Source organism: Hermetia illucens, chromosome 6 (assembly GCF_905115235.1).
Source record: "Hermetia illucens chromosome 6, iHerIll2.2.curated.20191125, whole genome shotgun sequence".
Lineage (NCBI taxonomy): Eukaryota > Metazoa > Arthropoda > Insecta > Diptera > Stratiomyidae > Hermetia > Hermetia illucens.
Genome location: NC_051854.1, coordinates 26,940,108 through 26,949,805, shown reverse-complemented (window position 1 = coordinate 26,949,805; position 9,698 = coordinate 26,940,108). Strand labels below are relative to the sequence as shown.

General features: G+C 45.0%; 1 protein-coding gene across 2 annotated transcripts in view; it reads left to right on the top strand.

Annotated features, from left to right (window-relative positions):
• Positions 1-579: 579 nt before the first annotated feature.
• The window catches only part of LOC119659304 (signal peptide peptidase-like 3), a 76,434-nt gene continuing 67,315 nt past the window's right edge, over positions 580-9,698 (top strand). The window contains exon 1 of one of the 2 annotated variants that reach the window (XM_038067319.1): positions 580-1,502. The gene's annotated coding sequence lies outside the window, so the exon portion shown is untranslated. The remainder of the gene's footprint in view (positions 1,503-9,698) is intronic. The other variant, XM_038067317.1, reaches the window with a different exon arrangement.

The window sequence follows — 9,698 nt, the reverse complement described above, 5'->3', positions numbered from 1 at the left end:
CAACCCCCGACTACAAACCTCTCAATGGATACGGTTTGCATAACACTCTAGTGAGGTTTTAATGGAAGGATCATCTTATATAAGATGTGGCTATCTCTATGCACTACTGACCTTGGCAGACGGGAGGATTAGCTTCTGGGGAGCTACACCCATTCCCCAAATTCTCGGTTCCCATCAGAGTTTCAACTTTTGAAAATTGTCAGCGATCTGGGACCAGAGATCCGAACGTAGGCCGGTTATCACTCCAGCAGCATATTATTAAAAATTTGCAACGACCATAGCGAGAAGGATTCGATGGCCGATTTTGTAAAGCTACATTGGGAAGTCAAGACCTTCTACTACCATTTGAGCGTCATACGATGGGAAAATGCAGTGTCACTATTACAGTTTCTCCAATTAAACAGAATTATTGGGAGAAACTTTCTCAACGGTCAACTGTCCCGGCATTACTCGCAAGACGCAATATAATTTCTACTATTGTGAATGCTAGTCCAATGTCGCCTTCAGCGCCACCTTCCAGAATTCAAACGAACGAGCGCACAAACACATTTCCACCAGACTTCACAACTAATTCCGACTGTCATACGATTCACCCCCGCCCTGTGCGCTTCCCCCGGCTAATCTATAACTCCAATTCTATCGGTGCATCAAAAATATACACAAGAATATGGCGACGGCCGCACAAAGATTTCTCTGCTCCGTGGTGTCGCCGTCGTCGCGTCAGATTGCGTGAGTTCCGCGTTATTCGCCCCGATTTCCAGCCGAAATACTCACGGCGGCACGCCAGAGGCACCCAGGACCGTGCAAACTACCTGTTCACGGTGAGATTCCCATGGAAATGTCGTGAAATCTTGGGAAATGATCGATTTTCTGCGCTAGAAAAGTCGGAGGGGATAAACAGGCGACGAGTGGTTTGTGTTGTGTGTGCCGAAATAGTCTCGAGGAAAAGTGCAAAGTGTGGAAAGTGCATGGGCGAGATGGATCGCACGGGCTGCCGGGAAATTGTGTGAGAATTTCGTTGCGTTTAGAGTCCCCGCGGAGGAATTGCGAGTACCAAGTCGGTGCGGCGGATCAAGCGTGAAGTCGCCCAGCGAAGGGCAATGAACGGCTGCTAGCGGATTAGAATAGTTTTGCGGGTAAAAGCGGGCAGCCCTTGAAGTTCTGTTGTTTTGGAGTGAGTGCCTGCAAGTGCTAAGTGAGCTGCGGCTTGTGGACAACTGGCGGAGGCAACGCAGTCGGGACAGTCTTGCTGGCCAACAGGCGACTGCAAGAACGCGAAGTAAACACAGCAGAACCAGGACAGTGTCGCGAGGACGAACGCCTCCATGGCATGTGCGAAAATAGCCGCGGAGACAAGTCCATCTCCTACGTAGCTGCGAGCTCTGAAGCCCAAACAAAGTTCACCTGACAAGTGCTCGGTTTCTGCGGAATAGAAAGTTGATCGAACGCCGTCTGGCTCCAGATCCCACACCAACAAACAACGACGCCAGGTCTGAGTGCAGGTAACTGAGTGCCCGATTCCTCTGCGTTTGCTTTTCTTTCCGAAGCCAGAATTGGTGGCCAATGTGACCCTACTTTAGGCAAAAACACAATAAAGTGTCTGAGAGCCTGGCCTGCGTTAATTTTGTCTCCGGGCGAGCGGGACGGCTTTGCATTTTTGAATGGGACTCGCAGAGCCAGGCAAATTCGTTTGTCTTTGCCCCGGTAATTGCTTGAATTGGATTATCAATGACGGGTGCAGGCAGGAAATGAAAAGTTTGGCTTATTTCACGGCTGGGATTGGATTTGCGTCAGCAGAGGGAAGACTTGTTGCGAACTAAATGTATGTCGCCTTGAGGATTTGCACAAGGAAGGCCATCAATTGGATCAGAAGCGATAATTTTTAGTTGACTCTGGTGTGCACGATTTGAAATTTGGGGGAGAACCTGGGATCGATATGAAACCCATCTTTGCCCTAAATTCAAGAGTTTCAAGAATCTGTGGTTTTTTCTGTTATGGTTCAGCTCGAAACTTTCCCCCTAGGAAGCCTCTCAAGTTTACCATTTGCCAATAAGTGGACTAAACGCATGACCCACATGTTTGTTGATTAATCTTTCGTCACTTCAGATTGTCATTCCCTCAATCCTACATAGATGCTTTCCGTTGCAGCCTGCTTTTCGGATGTAAGCTACACCTAACATTCCCATCGGGTTAACTAAGGATCTATCTAAGGACTCGACATTGACTTCATTTGACAAAGACCAAGTAATAATGCTGCCGAAGGTCGGCGAAATCCCCTGGAGTTCTCCTGAAGAGCCAGTACCAAAAGGCCATTCATATTCTGAACAAGATTGCAAAGAATAAGGAGGCCGGTACTGACCAGGAGCGGACGGAAAGGACTTTGTGAAATACCAGGCAATTTCTGAGCAATATAATAACGAAATCAGCAGGTCAGGATTTATTTAAGTGTAGCGCTGACGGATGGCAGTTCCGCTAACGTCAAACTGGGCCGAAGATATGGACCAGCGTTAAGGTCAGACTGTCGGAGCTGGTCAATTTTTGGGTTGCAAGGTGGAATAGGGTGATCCCTTCTTCTTCTAGGTGATCCGTGGTTACCACATAATAGTATGATAGGACCAGTTCTCTAGGGAGTTTCTCGGTTCGTGAAATTTAAGATTGTCCCATACGATGACATTCCAAGGAGCCCAGTTGCTTGCATATGCTTGACGAAGGTCCGCGTGGATAAAGACAAGCTCCTTCAGGTCAGGAGGGACTCCAAGTGAACAGCTAACCTCCTCTGCGCCGCACAGGTGGAGAGTGCTTGGTGGAATTGGAAAGGTGGGATTAGAGAGTCCGCTTTTGAGTCGGGAAAGCTCCATGAAATCGGACTGGATTCACTTGGTGTGGCAAAAGAGTGCTTGTAGGTGGATGAAGATCGATGATCCCCTTAAGCAGACGGTAGCGGAGCGGCAAAACTTAAAGTGCACATCAAATAACTTGCTGGTTTCCTCCGAGAGGATGATCAAGATGATCAAGAGTCAATGGTAGCATAAGCGGTGACAACAACAACACCATGCCGCATTGCATGCAACAATGTTAGTACTTGTCGAACTACTCTACTTCACCGTCTGGCTGAAGTCTACGTCCGGTTCGGGACGAATTCCAAAGAGCATGTACATAATTCTCGGAAATGAATCCTTTGCAAAGGCCAGGTATTTCAAGGCCCTGTGCATCTCCAGCAACTCCGTGAGTTTTATCTACAATTAATGATGAAATCACGAATGTGTGAAGATATATTGCTACTGAAACTACTGTCGTGACTGTCAGAGTATTCACTTTCGCGTTAGTCGTTTGATCGAAGAGATCCTCCAAGGAAAATTCGACATGAACGTCGGCGCAATTCATTGCTGCATGACATTGTTAGGCTGATTCAAATCAGCACTGGCAATGTCAGTAGACGGGTGAAAAACAAAGTTCAGATGGTTCACCGGAACTATGCCATCCACAGTTGAAATTCTGAACACACTAAAGCGGAAATTTTATGTCGTTTTCGACGGTAGGGCGAAAGTTACTCCAGATGTGTTCGGAAGTTTGGGGTGAATTTTGCGGGTTACCTGCCCAGCATATCCAGCACACTGAGTGGATTACCACTGAAAGAACCCACCATTCCACTACGTCGGGCATGAATTTTGCGGAGGTTATCGAGGAGGGCAGCTGAAGGAATTGGATCGGCTGCAGAATTTTCACCCTTATTCATTACAGGAATTACCTGCCTTGTCTCAAAAACAGACACAAATCCGATTATTTGCTTACCAGACTTGTATAAATTCATAACGATCATTATAAAGTGGAAGAGCCAAAGCGCAACTCGAGAAAAAAATATTCTGGTTGAGGAATAGAAGGGCTGTCAATTTTAATGAAGGGGTTGCAAAAAGCAATTCATTATCGACTTGGTAGTTGTAGGACAGGCAATAGGGTAATAATCTCGGGCGAGCGCAATGCTGTTCACATTTCCTCTTATGGGTTACTGTAATCCTGTAGTGTACTGTTACGGTCTTGAATGAAGTGCTCTAACACAGTTCAAAGCCCTGATCCAATTGGATTGTTGCGCCAACGATTATTATTATTTTGGCAGCGTCCCGTACACCTGGTTAATCGATATTCTCCCTCTGTACTGCATTGATTCCAAACTGATAGTTTTTGGCAACACTCATGGAAAGGTGGGGTGCCATCTTGTCAGTGCGCTTATCTGAGGGTACTAACAGCTTAGAGTGTATCTGCATACGGAGAGGCATCTTCCAAGGTGATTTATTAACTTCTCTTTGGTTCTGTACGTCGCTCAACTCCCTTTATAGCTACTGAATGATGCTAGAGAGCACGGCTTTGAAAGCCTACTTGCTAAGTGCGAGCTGTTGTATTTAGATGACTTCAAGTTGTAATTTGATAGTGATCACCTTAGGCGTCTGTTGCGAATTGTAGACATGTTTAGCCGTGACATTCGGATGGAATTTGATTTAGATAAGTGTCGAATCTAAGCCATCCGCTCAGGGAATTGTGATGGTTAGTACAAGGTTTTAAATTCTTGTTTCCTGCTAAAAGACGAAGAACGAAGGCCTGTTCAGTTTCAGGAAGTCAATCAGGGAAGTGTTAAAATGTACTATAAGGATATAAGGAATCCCTCATGGGGTATAAGTCGACTACCAGGACCGCAAGCAATCCTGCAATTCTGGCTTTTAGGTTATGTAACCCCAGTCGTTTGAGATTATCTCTCTCCAAATATAAGTATCCGAGTCCAGACTGCATAAAGCCACTTGTGTTTTAGCAGATAGAAAAGTTTGCACGTGGCTTGTAGAAATTCACTGAAACTATATGCCGTTCGAATATGTACCGTACTCGTGGAGATATACAATCGTGGTTTTCATAGTAAAAGCGATCAATCAGCGTCATTTCTTTCTTGTTGAATACCCTAGAAAACGTCCTAGAGAAAAAGGTGTGTTGGTGTCGTCTACCACTCCATTGTAGAATATACAGTTACAGGATCGTGCTTTCCCAATGTTGTACAGCTAAAAGTGAAAACTTCCATGCCCACATAGAATCTGGATGATTCGTTTTGCCAAGAATGCAACCATCTCCCTTGCGGGTTCCAAAGGCTCGTTAGCTCGTTAGCAAGAAAAGCAACGCAGATCACTCCTGCAATCATCATCACGGTCGATTCTGAGACAATGCAATAGGCAGACGCCATCTGCAATGCTCCCCATTGCTGCATTTGGACAAGGCGTTTTCGATACACTTCACCAAGAGCATCAGTCTATACCTCTGAGCAGTAGTGCAAAACGTAGGAACTACTGTAGACGACCGACCCTAGAATGGATCACTCTGCTACCTCCGACATGATCCCCATACTGCTCTGATCCTCTATCGCGGTCTGTGGAATGAATATTCTTATGTGCCCAGCATATTTCCCCCTCAATCATATGGTATTGAAGGCATTTCTGACATCAAGCGTTACGAGGAGCATTGGTCGTCGAGGTGGGTATGCTGTGTGCCTCAGCTCAATGAACTGAATGCGCCTCCATAAGAGTATCTATCGTGGAGCTGCCTGCTCTGTGTGTCTAGGGAATAGTGCTCGTAAATCGTACGTAATTCGGTCCATCTGTCTGGTAATGGGTGCGCACTGTTTCCGCAGAGTTCCGATTTTCCTGGTGCGCCGGCCTGGTGCACGCCGGAAAATTGCGTCAACCACTTCGAACGCAATGTATTGGTGGTCATTTGTCGAAAAGTCTGCTAGAAGTTGCCACCCGTCCATCGTCGACGCCAGTGTGGATGTCGGAATATAGCGTGGATTCGGTGTATCTAGGATCCGTTTCCCTCTGGAGTCTGGGTAAGCCATGTCCCATTCAAGGGCTCTACTCGGATTCGACTCTTCGTGCCCAAAACGGGGTTCTCTATTCCCCGTCCCATTCGGTGGAAGATATACGTTAAAAATAATAGGATGAGATGCCATGAAGTCCTTGTTCCGTATTGTTTGCTGATTAGCACCAGAACAACTTTTATCTCCGGAGTGAATTGCGCTAGAAACTCGTAAGCGGTTGCCCTTCGGTGGATGTTAATTTGGAGGATATGGATAAAGCTAGCTGCTTCCAATCTTGCTCTTGTTTGGTCCTGAAGTCTGGACACCGCTCTGAGCCCACAGTGTATGTAATGCTCTCATCAGACGCGTCACAATCCGTGCAAAGAAGGTAGTTGTTTTTTTCGTCGCAAATCTTCACCTGGTGACCTACCTGGCCGCATCTACAGCATGATGTCCTTCTGTTGGATCGCGGCAAGTTGTAGACATGTGTCCATAGTCTAAGTGCCTGGAACCCTTGGTGGGGGCTATCAGTATTCGTAACCCATCCAATTTTGATTTTCCCGCTGTTAGGGAATTTCCTCGCATATTGTTCGGCGACTTTCACCATAGTGAGTTTTTGGCTTCGAGAACTTCCAAAGGTGATGCCTATTCGGGAATTGTTTACTTCCGGAAATTCACGCTTGTTGGTCTCCTCCACTTCGACGTTTTCTGCGAAACAGTCAAGATCTCGATTTCAAGAGAGCACATACCCTCTAGACAAGAATGCAGTCTTTTCTCTTGTAAATTGTCCTTGAGGACTCCACCAGCTTTTGTTTTTCGTATGGAAGACACTTCTGCGTCACTGTCTTCGGGTTTGATGGTATAGCGGATCTCATTGAGAACTTCCGCAAATGTCTTGCCTTCTGTCGGTTTACTGAGCAGGGCCGGCGGTCTGTTTCCTGGTTTTTTCATCTTCGTTTCCTTGTCTTTTCTGTTGATGATTTACCATACCGTAGACTACATAACGACAAAATCTATAATACCCCAACCGTCTGGGGTCACCTAATCCTTATAGATGAGGATGATCCAGTGTATAAGGGCAATATCTATGGTAGAAAAAGAAGACGAAGTAGACTCTGTCTGAGATGAAGCGATGGCGTAGGTCAGGACGCCAGACAGCTTTCAACCTTAAACCGGATACGGTTGCTGCGCCTTTGATGATGATGATGATTTACCATTCGTGGCCTTGACTTTGGGCAGACGGGTGTTTGACGGCGTGGCGTGTTGTTTCCTTTTGTCCTTCTTTGTCTTTTTCGTTGTCCTGCAGACTAATTGGGTGGAGTTTCCTTCAGACGCGTCTTCATGTTTCCGTTTGGCACTTTGGTGTTCTCAGCAGGAAGCGCGGCGGTTTTTTTGCGCGTTTTCCAATGCTCCATGTCCACCTGTAAAAAGAAAAGCGGTCCAGGAGTTCTTCCAGTTCCTTCAGTCCATTTTAAACCTTACTGACTGCTACTGAACACTATAAGTTGCCGGAGTTGCAGTCACCACATCGGCAGTGCATCATTTTGCAAAGCATACCCTTTATTTGTGCGTCCTGTCGTCTTGTCGGGTGGTTCAGCCCTTGCTACCTCGTTCGCTGCGCCCAAACGCAGTCAACTCCTCCTCTTTCCCTTTAATTCTATCAATTTTGTGAATTATTATCCATAGAAATCTCACTAAAGTAGGGTTTGCCTTCGGAGATAAAGCCACTATCTCAGTTCCTTGAGGTTTGATCTACACATAGCTGATCTCGAGATTCTGCGCTGGCGCGGTCTACTAATACCGCACACTGCCCGACCAGGGTTTTGATACACCCCACAAATACCATCTTGGCAGAGCTAGACTCTTATTACCTCATCAACGTCGGCAGAGAGTTGGCGACGGTTCCGATGTACCGACTACCCTCGGTTTGTTCTTCACCGAGAGGCTTTCTCGAGGCTACTATCTAGGACGCAGGTTTACCTCCAGCTAGGGGGTTATCCTCCAATGTGATTAACCCGTTAAATACCTCAAACGACCCCTTGATTAAATTGGTGTCAGGGTGTATCACTCCGTTATGGGTGAGATTATGTAGGAGGCGTTGGGGAAGGTGTGCCTGTGGACTGCCAAGATGCAGATTCGGGGATGCTTTTTATCAGCCATGAATTGAACCTCCAGAGGCCAAATGGGCAGATTAGCACTTTCCTCCAATGCAAAGTATCTGGGTGTGAGGATTTGAAGTTGAATTGAAAAATAAGCATAGAACTGAGCCTGCAAGAAGTCGTTTGCTTGGGGTTTCCGGCCGAGCGTGGTTCTTTGGATGTACTCAAGCGTGGTTTGTCCCATCCTAACATATGGTTCTAGTGTATTGTGGATCTACAAAAGAACTAAGGTTAATATGATCAAGGGAATCGCATATGCAGGTGCCCTTATTCTTTGTTAGGGTGCTTGGGATTTGGTTGCATTGTTAACAATAATTTGATGCTTTATTTCTTAGACTTATTATTTATTTTATAGTCTGTGCCATACTAATCGATTCTTCAGCAGATTTTCGAAACAGACACGACCAGTGTTGCTATCATTATAGCAACACATTAGCAACATTATGGTCTGAAGATCTCCGAAAGTGCCATTGGGCTTTGTACAGATGGAACTGACTGATATATTTATCTCTAGGACCATCCTCATCAAATCAATTCTATTCCAGCGCTTTCTACAAATGTAGTAGCATACTTTCTAGAGATCAGTAAAATAAATTTTATAACCGTGTAACTGTAGTTAGTATTATGGGTTCTTACCAACACATAATTATCTGAAAGTGCGGTCTGGGTATGCCCATTATTCGCTTGAAAGCGTTTCCCATAAATGAAAATGACTTTTTCGTGGGCTTCGTCAACTGACTGCAAAAACTGAATTTCTTAGTGAATACAGTGTGAATATTTCACTACGGAATTTTGCTGTTTTACTCCCGGGCACTATGCCAAATGATCTGGATCTTCTGCGACATTGGAACTTACTGATGCGATTTATCTGGCTGAATTTGCAGACTGATGACGGGTTGAGCCCCTTTTCGCTTGGCCATAAAAACGCCCATGCAAATTTTTTAGTAGAGATCGGCGATGTAAAATAAACACCGAAATATTTTTGGGAATCGTCTAAAATAATTTATGCATCCTGCAACTGGTCACAATTAATTGATACTACGTATCTCCAAACGCAATTCGAATTGACGAAAAAGCTGTTCTCTGCACATGACCCCGGTCAAAAATTGCTGACCAAAACTCCGTGCAATTTGAAATTCAAGGTGGTGGAGACACTCAAGGTTTTGAAGTCAATTAAAAGCGCTTCGTTTCCACGGTGGATAAATTATTCTGCGACTCATCTGCTATTCTAAAAAAAGATTTCGGATTTCCATATCAATTCGCTATCAGTTGATATTTCAACACCATTTAAACAACATTATTCGCTCGATTACTCTTCCACTAACTTCTAACACGATCCATTTACTTTTATGGCCTGCTTTAAATGCATTTAGTGTTTCAACTCTGCTAATAGTTTAGTTCACGACTCTGTGGAACAACACATGGTTTGGGAATGCATCTAAGAAACATTCGTTGGGTAATTTACTGTTCCATGTAATTCCAATTTTTCAGCAGCTTAGTATGTTGCAATATATGTGATAATGTCGAGAATTAAGTCCGCTTCAAAGGCTGACATGTTCTGTTGCATCATTCCCAATTGGTCATCGGCCGTTTTTCTTTACATTCTATTTATACTTCAATAGCATTATATTCTGCCTCTTTAAATATAGATTCATATTCTACAATTATCCATTTATCGATTTGACACAATCTGAATGTGTAATTAGAGG